Genomic DNA, 22,504 nt, shown 5'->3' on the forward strand with positions numbered 1-22,504 from the left:
CCTTGAAACATGTCATCTTTTAATTAAAAGACAGAAAAAAACATTTTTCTTACTGCAAACTATGCAATCTATGCTCACACAGAAAATTTAGAAAATACAGAGAAAAAGAATGTAAAAGTCAAGCACAATCCCATCACTTACATAACCGGTATTTAATACGATTCTATGTTCTTCCATTTTTCTCTATTTATATATAATATATATAGTTATGTATAAAGATGGGACAAGGTGAAGGTACTTAATGCCACTGAACCATATACTTAAAAATGGCTGCAATGGTAAATTTTATGTATATTTTACCACAATAAAAAATTTAGGACTATGCAGTATAACATACTGTTACAACATACTGTTTTATAACATTAATTTTCATTTAATAATCAGTAATATATTTCTGTGACATTTCTAATCCTCAAAAATACTTTTATGCTTATCTTATCATTTTTTATCCACGATGATAAGTTTAATCATTTGGTTCAAGTAGTGACTGTGAGATTTCTAAATTGTAAAAGAACCTTTCCTCTTTGTAATGAAAAATTATCTGTGAGATGATGATTTGAGACGGTGGAAATTTAGATTCCAGATGTTTGAGCATATATTTTGAAGGCAGAGCCAATAGGACTTGCTTATGGATTGGCTGAGAAAACTGGAGGAATCACAGATTTTTGGCCCGAGTAACTGGGTGAATGGTGCAAATTATTGAGATGGGGGAAAACCTGAGTAGAAATGGGATTGTCTTTTTTAAGGCAGAATTGTAAATTAGGAGTTTTGTTTTATATAGATTGAGTGTGATATGCTCATTAAATATCCAAGTATACTTGTCAGGTAGCCAATAGGCAGGGCTGGCCTCATAGGTATATGAAGTATGCAGTTTCACAGGGCCCACACTCAGAAAGCCCTGTATTTGGTTTAATGCTCTGCTGTTGTCATCTTGAAATTCTCAGTGATTTTTAACAGAGGGCTCCACATTTTCACTTTGCATTGGGGGGCACCCCTAAGTTAAGTAGCTTGTCCTAAAAATTGGATATAATAATTTCTAATATAACAGAGAGGCTGGACCTAGAGGTATAATTTTGGAGGTCATAGGAATAAAGATGGTATTCAAAACTGTGGACCTGGATGAAAGCATGCAAGATGAGCACGGCTTGAGATGAGGTCATAGGACTGAGCCTTGTGGTGCTCTAACTTTGAGAGGTCTTGGAAAAGAAGACAGATTTTGCAAATAGGACTAATAAAGGGTGTCCAATAAGACAAGAGGAAAACCAGGAGAGTGTAGTATTACAGAAGCCAAGTGAAGAAAGTGCTTCAAAACAGAGTCATTAGTTGGGTCAAATCCTGCTGAGAGATAAGAGTAAGATGAGAACAGTAGACTGACCTTTGGATTTGGCAAGATGGAGACTGCTGCTGTCCTTGACAAGAACAATTTCAGTGGTGTGTCGGGTGAAGAAAGAATGGGAAGAAAGCCTATAAAGACAGCAAGTACATATAATCCTTTACCAGAGCTCTAAAAGAGAAGAGGGATATTGTTTCTAGGGAGGATTAAAAAATATTGAGAGCTATTATAAAATGTTTCTATGCTGATGGGAAGAAACTGGAAGGGCAAAATTGATGTCATAGGGGAAGGAAGTGATTATTTTAACTTAGTCCTTGAGTGAGTGAGAGAGAATGGGGTTCAGAGTACCAGCACAAGGGTTGACCCCAGAGAGGTACAAATTTGGTTCATCCATTGAGACAGGAGAGAAGGCAGAGTGTAAGGGTACAGGTATGGATACACTGGTAGATTTGGGAGGTAGGAGGCTAATAGGCTTCCCTGATCACTGTGTGAAATAGGATAAAATCTTTGGATTGTGCTGTAATATTTTATAAATCTAAGCCATGCTTATTTCTCTACTAAACTGAAGTTCATGTTTTTAGAAAACAACGGTGGTGAGAGAAGAAAAGAGCTAGTAGGTTTAGCTTTGTTTTTGTTATTCTAACATCAGACTCAGATGTTTGACAAGGAAACCAAAAAGACAGTTTAATGGGAAAGGAATAATCTTTTCAGCAAATGGTGCTGGGACAAATGAATATCCACATGCAAAAGAATGAAGTTGGACCTGTACCTCACACCATATATAAAAATTAATTCAAAATGGATGAAATACCTAAATACAAGGGCAAAACTATAAAACTGTTAGAAGAAAACATAGATGTAAATCTTCATGATCTTGGATTAGGCAATGGTTTCTTAGATAGGACATCAAAATCATAAACAAAAGAAAAAAACAGATTAATTGGACTTAATAAAAATAAGAAACTTTTGTGCTTCAAATGACACTATCAAAAAAGTGAAAAGACAACCCAAAGAATGAGAAAATATTTGAAAACCATATATCTGATAAGGGTTAGTATCCAGAACATACAAAGAACTCTTCTAACTCAACAGTAAAATGACAAACAATCCAATTTTTGAAAATGGACAAAGGATTTGAATGGACATTTCTCCAAAGAAGATATACAAATGACTAACAAACACATGAAAAGATGCTCAATATCATTACTCATTAGGGAACTACAAATCAAAACCACAATGAGATACCATTCTTCTACACCCAGCAGGATGATTATAATAAAAAAGACAATAACAGGTGTTGGTAAGGATGTGGAGAAACTGGAAACATCATATATTGCTGGTAGGAATGCAAAATGAAGCAGCCACTTTGAGAAACAGCTTATCAGTTCTTCAAAAAGTCAAACATAGAGTTACCTTATGATCCAGAAATTCCACCCTTAGGCGTATACCCAAGGGAACTGAAAACATGTCCACAGAAAGACTTACACACAAATATTCATACTAGCATTATTCATAACAGTCCAAAAGTAAAAACAACCCAAATGTCCATCAACTGATGAATAAAAAAATGTGGTGTATACATACAATGGGACATTATTCAGTCATGAAAAGGAATGAAATACTGATATATGATATGATATGGATGAACCACCAAATCAGATACTAAGTGAAAGAAGGTAGATCCAAAAGGATCCATATTCTGTGATTCCAATTATATGAAATGGCAAGAGTTAGTGGAAGCTTCCTAGAGGAGATGAAAATTGACCATGGACAAAGTGGAACAAGGACACTCCAGATAAAGGGCACACGTTAGCAAAGATACAGACATGTGAAACCACTGGGATATTTGAATAATGTCGTTGCAATGTAGCCTGGGTATACAATAAAGAACTGTGGAAGAGTAAGTCAGGAATGTAGGATGAGCCAGATTTTTAAAGGCCTTGAATGACTTGAAATTTATTCAATGAGAAGTCCTCTTTGCTTTTACAGCACTTCTATTACGTCACTTTAAAACCTTCTGCAGGAGGAGCTTCAAGATGGCGGAAGAGTAAGACGCGGATATCACCTTCCTCTCCACAAATACATCAGAAATACACCTGCATGTGGAACAGCACCTACAGAACACCTACTGAACGCTGGCAGAAGACCTCAGACCTCCCAAAAGGCAAGAAACTCCCCACGTACCTGGGTAGGGCAAAAGAAAAAAGAAATAACAGAGACAAAAGAATAGGGACGGGACCTGCACCAGTGAGAGGGAGCCGTGAAGGAGGAAAGGTTTCCACACACTAGGAGCCCCTTCGCGGGCAGAGACTGCGGGTGGCGGAGGGGGGAAGCTTCAGAGCCGCAGAGTAGAGCGCAGCCACAGGGGTGCGGAGGGCAAAGCGGAGAGGTTCCCGCACAGAGGCTCAGCACCGAGCAGCACTCACCAGCCCGAGAGGCTTGTCTGCTCCCCCGCCGGGGCGGGCGGGGCTGGGAGCTGAGGCTCGGGCTGCGGTCGGATCGCAGGGAGAGGACTGGGGTTGGCGGCGTGAACACAGCCTGAAGGGGCTAGTGCGCCACGGCGAGCCAGGAGGGAGTCCGGGAAAAGGTCTGCAGCTGCCGAAGAGGCAAGAGACTTTTTCTTACCTCTTTGTTTCCTGGTGCGCGAGGAGAGGGGATTCAGAGCGCCGCCTAAACGAGCTCCAGAGACGGGTGCGAGCCGCGCCCATCAGCGCGGACTCCAGAGACGGGCATGAGACGCTGGGGCTGCTGCTGCCGCCTCCAAAAAGCCTGTGTGCGAGCACAGGTCACTCTCCACACCGCCCCTCCCGGGAGCCTGTGCGGCCCGCCATGGCGAGGCTCCCGTGATGCGGGGACAACTTCCCCGGGAGAACTCACTGCGCGCCTCGGGCTGCTGCAACGTCACGACGCCTCTGACGCCGCAGGCGCGCCCCGCCTCCTCCGTACCGCTCCCTCCCCCCGCCTGAGTGAGCCAGAGCCCCCGAAGCAGCTGCTCCTTTAACCCCGTCCTGTCTGAGCGAAGAACAGACGCCCTCAGGCGACCTACATGCAGAGGCGGGTCCAAATCCAAAGCTGAACCTTGGGAGCTATGCAAACAAAGAAGAGAAAGGGAAATCTCTCCCAGCAGCCTCAGGAGCAGCAGATTAAAGCTCCACAATCAACTTGATGTACCTGCACCTGTGGAATACCTGAACAGACAACCAATCATCCCAAATTGAGGAGGTGGACTTTGGGAGCAACGATATATATATATTTTTTCCCTTCTTCTCTTTTTGTGAGTGTGTATGTGTATGCTTCTGTGTGTAATTTTGTCTGTATAGCTTTGCTTTTACCATTTTTCCTAGGATTCTATTTTTTTTTTTACTTCAAAAAATATTTTTCTTAATAATTATTTTTTATTTTTTATTTTAATAACTTTATTTTATATTATTTTACTTTATTTTATTTTATCTTCTTTCTCTCTTTTGTTCTATTTTTTCTTTTATTCTGAGCCATGTGGATGAAAGGCTCTTGGTGCTCCAGCCAGGCGTCAGGGCTGTGACTCTGAGGTGGGAGAGCCAAGTTCAGGACACTGGTCCACAAGAGACCACCCAGATCCACATAATATCAAATGGCGGAAATCTCCCAGAGATCTCCATCTCAACATCAAGACCCAGCTTCACTCAACGACCAGCAAGCTACAGTGCTGGACACCCCATGCCAAACAACTAGCAAGACAGGAACACAACCCCACCCATTAGCAGAGAGGCTGCCTAAAATCATACTAAATTCACAGACACCCCAAAACACACCACCGGACGCAGACCTGCCCACCAGAAAGACAAGATACAGCCTCATCCACAAGAACACAGGCATTAGTCCCCTCCACCAGGAAGCCTACACAACCCACTGAACCAACCTTAGCAACTGGGCACAGACAACAAAAACAATGGAAACTACAAACCTGCAGCTTGCAAAAAGGAGATCCCAAACACAGTAAGTCAAGCAAAATGAGAAGACAGAGAAACACACAGCAGATGAAGGAACAAGGTAAAACCCCACCAGACCAAACAAATGAAGAGGAAATAGGCAGCCTACCTGAAAAAGAATTCAGAGTAATGAGAGTAAAGATGATTCAAAATCTTGGAAACAGAATGGGGAAAATACAAGAAATGTTTAACAAGGACGTAGAAGAACTAAAGAGCAAACAAACAGTGATGAACAACAAAATAAATGAAATTAAAATTTCTCTAGAAGGAATCAATAGCAGAATAACTGAGGCAGAAGAACGGATAAGTGATCTGGAAGATAAAACAGTGGAAGTAACTACCACAGAGCAGAATAAAGAAAAAAGAATGAAAAGAATTGAGGCCAGTCTCAGATACCACTGGTTCAATATTAAATGTACCAACATTTGAATTATAGGGGTCCCAGAAGAAGAAGAGAAAACGAAAGGGACTGAGAAAATATTTGAAGAGATTATAGTTGAAAACTTCCCTAATATGGGAAAGGAAATAGTCAATCAAGTCCAGGAAGGGCAGAGAGTCCCATAAAGGATAAATCCAAGGAGAAACACACAAGACACATATTAATCAAATTATCAAAAATTAAATACAAAGAAAACATATTAAAAGCAGCAAGGGAAAAACAACAAATAACACACAAGGGAATCCCCATAAGGTTAACAGCTGATCTTTCAGCAGAAACTCTGCAAGCCAGAAGGGAGTGATGAAATCTACAACCAAGATTATTTTACCCAGCAAGGATCTCATTCAGATTCAGTGGAGACGTTAAAACCTTTAGAGACAAGCAAAAGCTAAGAGAATTCAGCACCACCAAACCAGCTTTACAACAAATGCTAAAGGAACTTCTCTAGGCAGGAAACACAAGAGAAGGAAAAGACCTACAATAACAAACCAAAAACAATTAAGAAAATGGTAATAGAACATACATATCAATAATTACCTTAAATGTAAATGGATTAAATGTGCCAACCAAAAGACATAGACTGGCTGAATGGATACAAAAACAAGACCCGTACATATGCTGTCTACAAGAGACCCACTTCAGACCTAGGGACACATACAGACTGAAAGTGAGGGGATGGAAAAAGATATTCCATGCACATGGAAATCAAAAGAAAGCTGGAGTAGCAATTCTCATATCAGACAAAATAGACTTTAAAATAAAGACTATTACAAGAGACAAAGAAGGACACTACATAATGATCAAGGGATCGATCCAAGAAGAAGATATAACAATTGTAAATATTTATGCACCCAACATAGGAACACCTCAATACATAAGGCAAATAGTAACAGCCATAAAAGGAGAAATTGACAGTAACACAATCATAGTAGGGACTTTAACACCCCACTTTCACCATGGACAGATCATCCAAAATGAGAATAAATAAGGAAACACAAGCTTTAAATGGCACATTAAACAAGATGTACATAATTGATATTTATAGGACATTCTATCCAAAAACAACAGAATACACATTCTTCTCAAGTGCTCATAGAACATTCTCCAGGATAGATCATATCTTGGGTCACAAATCAAGCCTTGGAAAATATAACAAAATTGAAATCGTATCAAGTATCTTTTCTGACCACAACGCTATGAGACTAGATATCAGTTACAGGAAAAAATCTGTAAAATATACAATCACATGGAGGCTAAACAATACACTACTTAATAACCAAGAGATCAATGAAGAAATCAAAGAGGAAATCAAAAAATACCTAGAAACAAATGACAATGAAAACACAATGACCCAAAACCTATGGGATGCAGCAAGAGCAGGTCTAAGTGGGAAGTTTATAGCAATACAATCCTACCTCAAGAAACATCTCAAATAAAAACCTAACCTTACACCTAAAGCAGTTATAAAAAGAAGAACAAAAAAACCCCAAAGTTAGCAGAAGGAAAGAAATCATAAAGATCAGATGAGAAACAAATGAAAAAGAAATGAAGGAAATGATAGCAAAGATCAATAAAACTAAAAGCTGGTTCTTTGAGAAGATAAACAAAATTGATAAACCATTAGCCAGGCTCATCAAGATAAAAAGGAAGAAGACTCAAATCAATAGAATTAGAAATGAAAAAGGAGAAGTAACAACTGACACTGCAGAAATACAAAGGATCATGAGAAATTACTACAAGCAACTCTATGTCAATAAAATGGACAACCTGGAAGAAATGGACAAATGCTTAGAAATGCACAACCTTCTGAGACTGAACCAGGAAGAAATAGAAAATATGAACAGACCAATCACAAGCACTGAAATTGAAACTGTGATTAAAAATCTTACAACAAACAAAAGCCCAGGACCAGATGGCTTCACAGGTGAATTCTATCAAACATTTAGAGAAGAGCTAACACCTATCCTTCTCAAACTCTTCCAAAATATTGCAGAGGGAGTAACACTCCCCAACTCATTCTACGAGGCCACCATCACCCTGATACCAAAACCAGACAAAGATGTCACAAAGAAAGAAAACTACAGGCCAATATCACTGATGAACATAGATGCAAAAATCCTCAACAAAATACTAGCAAACAGAATCCAACAGCATATTAAAAGGATCATACACCATGATCAAGTGGGGTTTATCCCAGGAATGCAAGGATTCTTCAGTACACGCAAATCAATCAATGTGATAAACCACATTAACAAACTGAAGGATAAAAACCATATGATCATCTCAATAGATGCAGAAAAAGCTTTTGACAAAATTCAACACCCATTTATGATAAAAACTCTCCAGAAAGTAGGCATAGAGGGAACTTTCCTCAACATAATAAAGGCCATATATGACAAACCCACAGCCAACATTGTCCTCAATGGTGAAAAACTGAAACCATTTTCCTCTAACATCAGGAACAAGACAAGTTTGCCCACTCTCACCACTATTATTCAGCATAGTTTTGGAAGTTTTAGCCACAGCAATCAGAGAAGAAAAAGAAATAAAAGGAATCCAAATCGGGAAAGAAAAAGTAAAGCTGTCACTGTTTGCAGATGACATGATACTATACATAGAGAACCCTAAAGATGCTACCAGAAAACTACTAGAGCTAATCAATGAATTTGGTAAAGTAGCAGGATACAAAATTAATGCACAGAAATCTCTAGCATTCCTATACACTAATGATGAAAAATCTGAAAGTGAAATTAAGAAAACACTCCCATTTACCATTGCAACAAAAAGAATAAAATACCTAGGAATAAACCTACCTATGGAGACAAAAGACCTGTATGCAGAAAATTATAAGACACTGATGAAAGAAATTAAAGATGATACAAATAGATGGAGAGTTATACCATGTTCTTGGATTGGAAGAATGAACATTGTGAAAATGACTCTACTACCCAAAGCAATCTACAGATTCAATGCAATCCCTATCAAACTACCACTGGAATTTTTCACAGAAGTAGAACAAAAAATTTCACAATTTGTATGGAAATGCAGAAGACCCCGAATAGCCAAAGCACTCTTGAGGAAGAAAAACGGAGCTGGAGGAATCAGGCTCCCTGACTTCAGACTATACTACAAAGCTACAGTAATCAAGACAGTATAGTACTGGCACAAAAACAGAAATATAGATCAATGGTACAGGAGAGAAAGCCCAGAGATAAACCCACGCACATATGGTCACCTTATCTTTGATAAAGGAGGCAAGAATATACAGTGGAGAAAAGACAGCCTCTTCAATAAGTGGTGCTGGGAAAACTGGACAGCTACATGTAAAAAAAATTAGAACACTCCCTAACACCATACACAAAAATAAACTCAAAATGGATTAAAGACCTAAATGTAAGGCCAGACACTATCAAACTCTTAGAGGAAAACATAGGCAGAACACTCTATGACATAAATCACAGCAAGATTCTTTTTGACCCATCTCCTGAGAAATGGAAATAAAAACAAACAAAAACAAATGGGACCTAATGAAACTTAAAAGCTTTTGCACAGCAAAGGAAACCATAAACAAGACGAAAAGACAACCCTCAGAATGGGAGAAAATATTTGCAAATGAAGCAACTGACAAAGGATTCATCTCCAAAATTTACAAGCAGCTCATGAAGCTCAATATCAAAAAAAAAACAACCCAATCCAAAAATGGGCAGAAGACCTAAATAGACACTTCTCCAACGAAGATATACAGATTGCCAACAAACACATGAAAGAATGCTCAACATCAGTAATCATTAGAGAAATGCAAATCAAAACTACAATGAGATATCATCTCATACCAGTCAGAATGGACATCATCAAAAAATCTACCAACAATAAATGCTGGAGAGGGTGTGGAGAAAAGGGAACCCTCTTGCACTGTTGGTGGGAATGTAAATTGATACAGCCACTATGGAGAACAGTTTGGAGGTTCCTTAAAAAACTAAAAATAGAACTACCATACCACCCAGCAATCCCACTACTGGGCATATACCCTGAGAAAACCATAATTCAAAAAGAGTCATGTACCACAATGTTCATTGCAGCTCTATTTACAATAGCCAGGACATGGAAGCAACCTTAAGTGTCCATCAACAGGTGAATGGATAAAGAAGAAGTGGCAGATATATACCATGGAATATTACTCCGCCATAAAAAGAAACGAAATTGAGTTATTTCTAGTGAGGTGGATGGACCTAGAGTCTGTCATACAGAGTGAAGTAAGTCAGAAAGAGAAAAACAAATACCGTATACTAACACATATATATGGAATCTAAGAAAAAAAAAAAAAGGTCGTGAAGAACCTAGGGGCAAGAAGGGAATAAAGATACAGACCTACTAGAGAATGGACTTGAGGATATGGGGAGGGGGAAGGGTAAGCTGGGACAAAGTGAGAGAGTGGCATGGACATATATACACTACCTAACGTAAAATAGATAGCCAGTGGGAAGCAGGCGCATAGCACAGGGAGATCAGCTCGGTGCTTTGTGACCACCTAGAGGGGTGGGATAGGGAGGGTGGGAGGGAGGGAGACGCAAAGAGGGAAGAGATATGGGAACTTATGTATATGTATAACTGATTCACTTTGTTATAAAGCAGAAACTAACACACCATTGTAAAGCAATTATACTCCAATAAAGATGTTAAAAAAAAAAGTTACAGTGACAAAAATAAATAAATAAATAAATAAAAAATAAAACCTTCTGCATTTTTTATCATTGTTAACCATGTATAAGTTTGCCTCACTTAATGGACTAGGAGACCCCTAAAGATTAGAGACGGTGCCTTAGTTCTCTTTGACTTCTCAGGGCCCAGTGCAAAATGTACAGTACAAAGAATGTGCCCAATAAGAATCTGTTGACTTTGAATTACTAAAATAAATTCAGTTAAGACCACAGCAGTCCAGATATACTCTGGTGATTTACATGTTACTAGAAATGATCTGCAGGGACTTCCCTGGTGGCGCAGTGTATAAGACTCTGTGCTCCCAAAGCAGCGGGCCCGGGTTCGATTCCTGGTCAGGGAACTAGATCCCAGATGCATGCTGCGACTAAGAGTTTGCATGCCACAACTAAGGAGCCCATGTGCTGCAACTAAGGAGCTGGTGAGCCACAACTAAGGAGCCCGCCTGCCGCTACTAAGACCTGGTTCAACCAAATAATATTAAAAAAAAAAAAAACTGGTATCAAAAATACTTCCAAGTTAATAATAAAAAATAACTCCTTAAATTTGTGTAAAAAAAAAAGATCTGCAAACATGATAATAAGTTTCTTTACCATTACTTACCTTCCCTTACCAACTGCTCATACTATAAATGGAGTTTAGAAAAAAATTTTAAATTGAAATTTGCATTCCAGTGAAATGCCAAAATTTGAAGAGAGCAATTGTATTGAGTGGCAGACTCTGGTGAATAGGTAAATTGTTTTTCAATAATCAAAATAATTGGAGAAATCTCAGAGACTTTCATTTTAAATTATAGGAATAAAAAAAAATTATAGGAATAAAGGGAGATTGAAATTAAACACTAGAAAATATGTTTAATAGTTATTCAACATATATGAAATAGTTTATCTCAGATGACCCTGGAATATTTATCATGTGAGCTAGTGGTGGTTAAGAATAGATTAGAAAACTATCTGTAGAAATGGAATTAGATATTTTTTCTAACCCAGCCTGGGACCCTGGGGACTTTTTCAAACCTACGTTTCTATTCATCTTTGTGACAAAGGCCAGGGAACGTAAATACCTCAGAAAATAGTAGCTCTGTAGGTGAACTGTGTGGTGAGACTTACCACTATGCTTTTCACAAGGTGGTTTTAAACTTTCCTTTCCTCATGTGGGACTTATTGGAGGAAACCTTGAAGAGTCAGCAGCACATTTGTATTTGGTAATCTTTCAAATTATACTGTACACGATATGGTTACGAATCTTGCAGCTAAGAATCCTCATTTCATTTCAGCTTCACTAGTCAGTTAAAAATTCTGAAACTTTTCCCAAGTAGCAGAGAGTGGGACACTATGGGGAACAAAGAGGTGTTGAGGAAGTAACTGGAGTGCCCTCCGTGAAGTACAAACACAGGATAATTATGGTTGCTTTCTGTTGCTGGCTTGACTTCAGAAATGAAGGAAGTCATAGTTGATTGCCAGAGTTAACAGATTAGCTATCTTGAAAGACAATGGGTACAGTTAGTATTGTTGAATATTGATTCATTATTAATATCATTGGAAGTCTGAATCTTAGGAGGTCTACTGTTGTAATGTGACTAAAATATGAAGTGTCATTTGGCAAACATCACAAGACACGATTTCTGCTACAAGGGCAGAGAGTTGCACAGAGATGTTATGAGCCTCATAAAACAATGAACGCCTCCTACATAAATAAGCAGCACATTACTGATAGAAATGCAACATCAGGGCCAGAGCCCCCGTGGGGAGACGGCACAGAGATTAAGTGGGGATGATGAGAGGGCACAGCTGCCTGGAATTCTGTGGCATTTTCAAGGGTGGCCAGTGCAAAATAGCCAAGGAACACTTTCCAAGGACCACAAGAAACAGAATTAACACATAAAATTCTACCGTTTTAGAATCTGACCTCAACGTCAGAGAGGTTTAAGTCAGCTAAGAGGACGAGAGTAGAATTTAAATTCAAATTCAGCACGTGTAATAATATTGCAAGAATAACGACTATGGCAGGAGGAGCGAAGTATACACCTACCAGGTACTGTCATGGATGCAAAAAAAACACATAAGATGCAGTCCCTCTAGTTCAGGAAGTCACAATCAGGTTGAAGAGAGAAGTATAAAGACATGAAAGGGTGACGTAAATCAAGGTAGAAGACAGGCAGGAAATAATTGTAAAATAATCAGAAGACATATGTTAATCTCAGCCTGCCAACTATGCAATCTTAGATAATTCACCTAACTCAATAAATATCTGTGAAATGAATAACCTTTTCAGAATCATAGTTTCTTCATCCAAGATTACTTTTCAGATCTGAAAATCCTTTCACAGGGTCACCTGACAAAACTGTAATGTAGACAAAAATGTTACATGTAGGGTTATTTAATTTTTTCTAGCATTACTGAGATACAATTGACAAATACAAATTGCATATATTTAAGGTATAAAATGTGATGATTTGATATGTGTATACATTGTAAAATGATTACCACAATCAGGCAAATTAACACATCCGTCACCTCACAGCTACAATTTTGTTTTTCTGGTGAGACCAATTAAGGCTGACTGTCTTAGCAAATTTCAAGTATACAACACAGTATTGTTAATTACAGTCATCAAGCAAAACATTAGATCCCCAGAACTTACTCATCTTATAACTGAATATTTTTACCCTTTGACCAACATCTCTCCTTTTCCCCAACACCTCAAGTCCCTGGCAACCACTGTTCTACTCTGTTTTTATGAGTTCAACCTTTTTAGATTCCACATATAAGTGAGATCATACAGTATTTGTCTTGCTCTCTCTTATTTCACTTATTTCACTTAGCATAACGTCTGTCAGGTTCATCCAAGTTGTCGCAAGTGGCAGAATTTCCCTTGTCTGTGTGTGTGTGTGTGTGTGTGTGTATACATATATATATATATGTATACACACACACACACAAGAAATATACAAGCAATGTATATACACACACACACAATGGCATATTATTTATACCATGTTGACTTTATCTATTCATCCACTGACAGACACTTAGGTGGTTCCATATATTGGCTATTATAAATAATGCTACAATGAACATGGGAGTGCAGATATCTCTTTGAGATACCAATTTCATTTCCTTCAGATACATACCCAGAAGTGGGATTGCTAGATTACATGTTAATTCTATTTTTAATTTTTTTGAGGAAGCACCACACTCTTTTCCATGTGGCTATACCAACTTACATACCTACGAACAACACACAAGGGTTCCCTTTCCTCCACATCCTCATCAATGCTTACTATCTCTTGTCTTCTTGATGACAGTCATCCTAACAGGTGTGAGGCAATAGCTCACTGTGGTTCTATTTTACATTTCCTTGATGATTAGTGATGCGGAGCACTTTTTCATATACCTGCTGACCATTCCTATGTCTTCTTTGAAAAAATGTCTATTCAAGTCCTTTGCCCAGTTTAATTGGGTTAACTGGATTTTTTTTTGCTATTGAGTTATATGAGTTCCTTATATATTTTGGATATTAACCCTTTCTCAGGTATATAGATTGAAATATTGATATTTTCTGCCATTCCATAGTTTGCCTTTTCATTTTGTTGGTGGTTTCCTTGACTGTGCAGAAGCTTTTTAGTTTGATGTAGTCCCACCTGTTGATTTTTGTTTTTGTTGCCTGTGCTTTTAGAGTTGTATCAAAAAAATCACTGCCAAAACCAACATCAAGGAGCTTTTCCCCAATGTTTTCTTCTAGCAGTTCTACAGTTTCAGGTTTTACATTTAGGTGTTTTATCCATTTTGAGCTAATTTTCAAGTGTGGTGTAAGATACAGGTCCAGTTTCATTCTTTTGCATGTAGATATCCAGTTTTCCTAACACCATTTATTGAAGAGCCAATCCTTTCTCCACTGTGTATTCTTAGCACCCTTGTCAAAGATTAGTTGACTGTATATGCTTAGGTTTATTTCTAGGTTGTCTATTCTGCTCCATTGGTATGTCTCTGTTTTCATACCAATAGCATACCGTTTTGATTACTATTCTTTTGTAACATAGTTTGAAATCAGGAATATGATGCCTCCAGCTTTGTTTTCTTTCTCAAGATTGCTTTTGCTATTTGGGGTCTTTTGTGGTTCCATATAAAATTCAGGATTTTTTTTTTAATCTGTGAAAAATGCCATTGGAATTTCGATAGGAATTACACTGAATCTGTGGATTTCTTTGGGTAGTATTTTTTTTTATTATTAATTAATTAATTAATTTTGGGCCCTGCACTGGGTTTTCATTGCCATGTGCGGGCTTTCTCTAGTTGCAGTGAGCGGGGTCTACTCTTCATTGCGGTGCGTGGGCTTCTCATTGTGGTGGCTTCTCCTGTTGTGGAGCATAGGCTCTAGGCACGCCGGCTTCAGTAGTTGTGGTTTGTGGGCTCTAGAGTGCAGGCTCAGTAGTTGTGGCGCACGGGCTTAGTTGCTCCACGGCATGTGGGATCTTCCCAGACCAGGGCTTGAACCTGTGTCCCCTGCATTGGCAGGTGGATTCTTAACCACTGTGCCACCAGGGAAGTCCAGGTAGTATGTTTTCATGTGGTTACTTAGCTTCCTTTTCTTTGAATTTGAATAATGCTCTTAGGTCTTTCTTGTAAGGCAGGTCTTGTGGCGATGAATTCCCTGAGCTTTTGTTTGTCTGGGAATGTATTCATCTCCCTTTCATTTCTGAAGGACAGTTTTGTCAGATATAGTATTCCTGGTTGGCAGTTTTTTCTTTCACACTTTGAATATATCATCCCATTTCCTCCTGGCCTACAAGGGTCATGCCAAAAAATCCACTTATAGCCTCATGAGGGTTCCCTTGTATGTGATGAATTGTTTTTTCTCTTGCTACTTTCAGGAGTCTCTCTTGGTCTTTGACTTTTGATAATCTGTATAACATGTCTCAGAGTAATCTTGCTTGGGGTCCTTTGAGCTTCACCTGGATGTTCATATCCTTTTTAAGATTCAGGAAGTTTTCAGCCATTACTTTTTAAATAAGTTTTCTTCTCCTTTCTCTCTCTCCTGCTTGAACTTCTAAGTTGTGTACATTCATTTGCTTAATGGTGTCCTCTAGGTCTTGCATGATTTTGTCACTCTTTTTCATTTTTTTTTTTGTTCCTCCAGCTAATGCTAAATGACCTGTCTTCAGGTTGGCTGCTTTTTTCTTCTTCATGATCAACTCTGCACTGTTGAAGGTCTCTATTGAATTTTCAGTTCTGTCATTGTATTCTTCAGCTCCAGGATTTCTGTTTGATTGCGTTTATGGTTTCTATTTCTCTATTATATGTCTTGATCTGTTATGTACTGTTTTCCTGATTTTATTTAGCTATCTACATTCTCTTGCATCTCGATGAGCTTTTTTTTTTAAAATTTATTTATTTTTGGCTGCATTGGGTCTTCGTTGCTGCACACAGGCCCTCTCTAGTTGAGGTGAGCAGGGCCACTCTTCATTGCAGTGCACAGGCTTCTCATTGTGGTGGCTTCTCCTGTTGCTGAGCATGGGCTCTAAGCGCGCGGGCTTCAGTAGTTGTGGCATGCGGGCTCAGTAGTTGTGTCTTGCGGGCTCTAGAGCGCAGGTTCAGTAGTTGTGGTGCATGGGCTTAGTTGCTCTGCGGCATGTGGGATCTTCCCAGACCAGGGCTCGAACCCATGTCCCCTGCATTGGCAGGCGGATTCTTAACCACTGCACCACCAGGGAAGTCCCTTGATGAGCTTTTAAAACATGATTTAAAAAATTGCTTTTCAGGAAATGTGTCTATCTCCGTTTATTTGGTTTGGCTATTGGAGCTTTACTAGCTTCCTTTTGTGGTGTCACATTTGCCTGATTCTTTGTGATATGTGTAGCCTTGTACTGGTATCTGCGCATTTGAAGGTGCAAACACTTCTTCTGGTCTTTACAGACTGGTTTTGGCAGGAAAAGACATTTTTCTTTTAGGTCCCTGAGCTGATGGAATTGCCTCTGGGATCCCAGTTAAGCAGGATTAAAGCCATGTCACAGGGCTGCTGCTGGGTCTGTGGTTGGTGGACTTAGGCAGGTGTGGATCCTATCTGCTCCCTGGGATGATGCAACTGCCTCCAGGACCTTGGTTAGTAGAGCTGGCACTGGGACAAGGGTCTGCCTTAGGGTCCTCAGACAGTGGCCTGTTACCAGATGTGTGGCTCCTGCCAGGTCTATGGGAGGGTGCCTGCCCGGTCCTGGGTGGGCAGGACTGCCCCTGACCATTGCTGAGAAAGGCTGGAACTGAGTCACGGGACTGCTTCGGGGTCCACAACCAAGCCTGAGGTCTGTATCCCTGCCTCTGGGTATATGGATGGATGAGCCTCTTACCAGGTTCCTAGGTGGGTAGGACTGCCCCTGGCCCATGGCTGAGCGGGGCTGGTGCTAGCTAGGTCATAGTGCTGCTTCAGAATGCACAGTCGGACCAAGCTCAACAGTCTGCCTCTGGGGGCTTGGAGAAGCATGTCTGCTGCCAGGTCCCTGGGTGGGCAGGACTCGTCTTGGAGCACAGCTGGTGGGAGCCGGGGCGAGTCGCGGTGCTACTTCAGAATCCTCCGTCAGACGGAGGTTGGCAGGCCTGCCTTTGGGGAAATGGACAAGTGTCTGTCTTGCTGGATGCCTGGGTGGGAGGGATTATTTCCAGATTAAGGCTGAGAGTGGCTGGAGCCAGGTCACAGGCTGCTTCAGGTCTACAGTTGGGACTGAGGTCATGGACCTGTTACCCAAGGCGTGGGTGGGCGTGTTTCCTCCCTGGTCCCTTGTGTGGTACTGGTGGTGGAACCAAGGCCAAAGGGGGCTACAGCTGAGTCCACAGGGGAATGGGCCTTTTCCCAGGCCTGTAGCCACCATCATGGAACCATGGCTTGTGAGCCTGCCACCTGGGTGAGGGGAGGTTTTCTCAAAATGACCTTCCTTAGCCTTGGGCTATGCTGGAGTTTTGCACCCTCTTACTTGGATCCCAAAGCTCCTACAAAGGCACTTTTGTCTATGGATGGCTGCCAAGTTATTGCTGCTGTGGGGGGAGTATGGGCGGGGGACCTCCTATTCTGTCATCTTGCTGTAAAATTTTTTAAGCAAATATCAAGACAAAGTCTGACACATGATTTAATCTTGAAGAGGATACATGTGAAACCAAGATAGTCATGGGAAGTATGGGTTACATGGTGGCTCTAAGTATGAGAAAAAGGCAGCCATAGAGGAGGGAGAAGGGGCTGGGAAGACAGGTAGAGAACAGAGAAAGGATTTTCTTGTAGGCTGGGCACATGTAAGCCACTAAATAGTTCCGAGAAGGAGTATGATCTGCATTTGCATTTGCATTTGCAGAGGTGGTAAGGAGTAGGGTAGTAATGAGGCAAATATAGACAGTGAGACTATCCAAGAGCATTCTGGGATTGGCTGGCTATGGATGGGGTAGGGGGCAAGGGAAGGGTCTGTGGTATCTTATGGATAAGGTTGACACGTCTGCTACTTAAGAGTGACATACAATGCAGGATTCTGAATGGGAGATATAGATCCAGAAGTCACTGTATAGAGTTAGGAGTTGAAAACAGAGGCATAGGACCAACTTGTATGAAGAAAATAAATCCAGTAGGTTAGGGGAGTGCAGAAGATGTAGTAATTATCTAACCACAAGGTGATGGAGGCCTAAATTACAGTTGAGATCATGGGGGAGAAAATGGGGAAAAGTATGTCGGAGATACTGAAAAGGAAATACTGACAAGATTTGGTGACTTATTATATAAAAGGTTTGAGTCTAGTGGTTGAGAGAATGCAACACATAGCAAAGTTGGAGGGAAAGATGAGAACATGAGTTCTGTTTGGGCACAGTGAGTTTATGGTAAAGGCTGAAGTAGAGATGGCTGCAGGCCCTGGAAACTTAGAACTGAGTTCAGGTCCAAGATACTGATTTTCATATTATCATTCTGTGACTAGATTAGCTGTGGAAGAGACAACAGACAGAAGAGGGAGTAGGCAGTCAAGGAAGGAGACTTGGAGACCACTGTATACCAAGGTGGGAAGGAAAGGGAAGGAAACGACACAGTAGGGGGAAATGATACAAGAAACTGGAAAATTTCAGGAACACGTGAAGCGTCACAATACATTCAGTATCATGAAAATTGTTTCCTAAAAAGTGGAGAAGTATGCAAACTATACTCCTGTGTAAATACACTGAAAGAAGTCTGGAAGAATATATAATTAAACCCATAATAACAGTTATCTCCTGGAGGAGAGGGGAGGGAATTTGAATTGTAGAGCAAGAGGGTCAAGGGGAACTTTAGTCTTATCAGTGGTATTTGAAATTTTTCTAAGAAGAATGTATTCCTCATGTAATTCAAAAGTATTGAAAAATGGAATAAATAGACAAAACTTTCAGAATACAACAATGCTTTCAGGCAGAATATGCTATCCCAGGGAACGATTTGTTTTTAATACACATTGAAAAGAGATTTATTGTGGTTTCCCTCATTTATCTATCAAATTAAGAACTCCTCTGTAACATAAGCAAATATATTTTAATTCTATATTCTTCATATTATTTTAGGTAAATGATTGGCATAGTGGTAGCTATTTATTTATTCCTATTACAGAAAATGAAAGCATTTTAATCACTCTTATTTGCTTTATCTCTTTATGTAAGAGCCAAGTACAAAACTTATTTTCATTGTCAGTGTGTCTATAGGACACTCACTTACAGAAAAGGAGACCATGAACCTCTGTTGACAGAAGTATAGTGGGTAACTTTTCTGCTTTATGAACAATGGACCTATGATTTTCTTTGTGGAACTCTGAAGATGTTGGAGCTTTTCCTTTCTGTTTCTATGTCTCCCTGAAATACTGATCACTTCAATAACTTTTGATTATAGCACAGTAAACCACAACCTGGAATCATTCCAGGGATGAAAAAGCAAAGAGCTTTTTCCCTCTCTACCTTTTTCTGCTTATGAATTGCATTTCAAGAGGACCTGACCTTTATTCCTGCCACCATGCTGTCATAGTCAATGAAAAGTACAAAGGAACAAATTCTCTTAAAATGTAGCAAACACAATTCTCTGCAGAGAGCATTTACTTATAACAATAGTGGTATCTCAGCAATTTGCACTCAAGTGACTTTCTTGGTAAAGCATATCCACTTCTCCTTACTCCAACTTTTTTTGTATTTGTATTTTTTTAAACAGTGTTATTGAGGTGTATTTTACATATCATAAAATCCACATTTTCAGGTACACAGTTCAGTGATTTTTAGTAACTTTACCAAGTGGTATAACTATCACAATAAATCAGTTTAGAATATTTTCATTCCCCTAAATAAGGTCCCTCCAGGCATGTACAGTTAATCTCCTGTACATATACAGTGCCTTCCTGGCTCCCCACTCCCTGACAATCACAACTCTACTTTCCGTTTCTATAAATTTGCCTTTTTTGGACATTTCATATAAATGGAATCATACAACATACAGTTTTTCTTGAGTCTTCACTCTGACTTTATAGAACAAAAACTAGAAATTTTCCTTTGGCCTTTAAGAAGATCACACATTTAAGGAAATGCATAACCTTTCAAATGAAACATTACAATAAATATTGTTTAACATCTAAAAGACTAAAAATATTAATCCTCTTCTTTAAGTTCTAAAATTAAATTCTGAAAGTAATAATATAGTATAGTGCCAGTAACATGAAAAAATAATCATTTATCTATTTGACATGTTGAAATAGATAATAATATAGCTATCCTTGAAGCTTCAAATTATTTTAACATCTTAAACTTTACATACAGATCTTTTCTTTTTACTTTTTTAGGATGGATGTGTAACTTTCCCTTCCAGGAAAATTTTTAAGTGGCCTGTTTACTAACCAAGTTAACACCTATAGTTTAGTTCTTGTGTAAATGACAAAACAAATATTTTCCTCAATATTTTTAAAAGAAGCAAGATAAAATTATCATGTGTAGGGAGAGGGACTGGAATGTTCTAGCCCTGCCTAAGGGATGCATCTGTCCAACAATATCCTCACTTCTGTGCGTGCCTCTAACCCACCAAACTTGTGCACTGTACTTACACGGTGGAGGACAGGCCTTTACTCTTTTAAAGTCAGCATGTCAGATTAGGAGTTATGCCTTTCAGTCTACTGTGAGTTTTGGTAATGCCAACAGCTGGATTACAAAAAAGAATTCTTGACAATATTTTAGAAATTGCTGATGTCAGATTTAGACGATATAAATGGATTGGCTAAATGCCTTTTTTGAATGAAGTGAACCTGTCACTAAGCACTTCTGTCCTTGCCTGCGAATCCAGTATAAAATAGCTCCACTGAGCTCTAACAAAATCAAGAGATAGTTATTCCTAAGCTTTTCTCATGAAGCCATTTTAATTATGAGAGAAAGATTCTATGAAGACTAGAAGAATGATTGTTTATATGATTACATCCTCAATGCCAATTTTAGACAATTACAGAAATACAGAAAAAAGTTATTCATATAAATAATGTTCCAAGATAGAAGTCAGCCAGTAAGCAATACATGATATTGAGCTCCTCTTTGAATGCTCATTTTAAAATGTGTTACCGCTTTATGCTTTTATTTCTACTGCCACTATCTGAAGAGCAGAAAAACAATCAACACTTGCTGATAAAAATTCATATTTCTATTACATCTCAAGAAGCAATGGGACTATGTTTAAGATTTGAAACTAAGAAGAAAAAAGATCAAAGTCAGCCAACCTGGGAAAAAATACTGAACAAGGTCTAAACTCTAATAATTCCAAGTTATCAAGAACACACTGTTAGCCAAAATCACTTCTCAAAGCCCTAGAAATCAAACCTGTTGTTGAAAAATCATAGGACACTTCATCATTCTGGACATTTCAATACCAAAGGTTCTTTCTTGGTTTTATCTTTGTTGTTAACTGATATGGTAGCTCCACTGAAAATCAAACTGTTATGTATAAATGTGTTGCAATGATTTTATTAATAAGTGCAAAGAGAATTGCTTTATTTTTTGTTTTGTAAAGTAAATCAAACTTACCAGATCATAGGTCAAACAAGAATAGATTTTGCTGAATTGCTTTTTTTTTTTCTTTTAATAGGAGCAACTAAAAAATAAATCAATACTATGAAAAGCTCAGATGAATGCTTCTTGACAATTCCTTGGAAAAGTGTTGGTAAGCCAAAGTAAATACTGTATTTAGAGAACAAGGGCATAGCAAAATACTTAATACAACACTGCCAACCTCTGTGGTTAAGACTGAGGCAACCAATAAACTGTTAAAGAGAAAAATGGAAACTTCTCTAAAAAAAGATTTAGAGAAAGTTGAGTGTGTGTACCAAACACAGGCACACTTCTTTTTTTCTAGCTCAAATTTATGAACTAACCAATAACTTGTTTTAGAAAGCAACCGCAAATGAAAACATCTTCGTAAGTTCATTTTTGAAATAAAAATTGGCACAATACCTATTCTGCTACTTCAAGACATATAAAGGATTTAAAAGTTATTTTTAGTTAAATTCATTTTAATGATCTCCATTTGTCTTTTGATAATTTGTCACACAATCTATTAAGAGGTATATAAAAATAAAAAAGTAAAAATCTCTGCACAGACACTCCAGATTTATGGATAGAGACAAGAGACTGAATGAGCTTCTGCACGATGGTGGGTAGCAAGGTTTGACAGGGACGTGTCGTCCTATCTAAATCTTTACGGTTGCCCAGCGGGAAGAAGTTAGTTCTTTAAGACCGTACTTTAAAAAAAAATTGGAAGGTACAGAAGAAATTAAAAAATACTAATATGCATTTGTTTTAACTGGATATCTGCTAACCAGAGGGACAAACGGAGGCCAGAGCAATGTTAGCTGTGCCTTCTCTCCATAATCTCACTTCTTGATTTGTGTCTCAGAAACACACAGGAATTTATAAAATGCAAGTCTGTTTCTATCGTTTTCCTGCTCATATTCCTGTAATCACCCTCTGCCAGTTTTAAGAGAAAAATCCAAGCTCCTTAAAACGGGGTACAGTTGCTCATGCTCTGACCTATCCATCTTCG

At 38.9% G+C, this 22,504-nt stretch overlaps 1 protein-coding gene across 10 annotated transcripts in view; it reads right to left on the reverse strand.

Moving 5' to 3' along the window:
• FAM13A (family with sequence similarity 13 member A) overlaps nt 1-22,504 on the reverse strand; it is a 349,193-nt gene that overhangs the window by 112,272 nt on the left and 214,417 nt on the right. The gene's annotated exons all lie outside the window — the stretch shown is intronic.

This window comes from Balaenoptera physalus, assembly GCF_965194825.1.
Source record: "Balaenoptera physalus genome assembly, chromosome: 5".
NCBI classification, from domain to species: domain Eukaryota; kingdom Metazoa; phylum Chordata; class Mammalia; order Artiodactyla; family Balaenopteridae; genus Balaenoptera; species Balaenoptera physalus.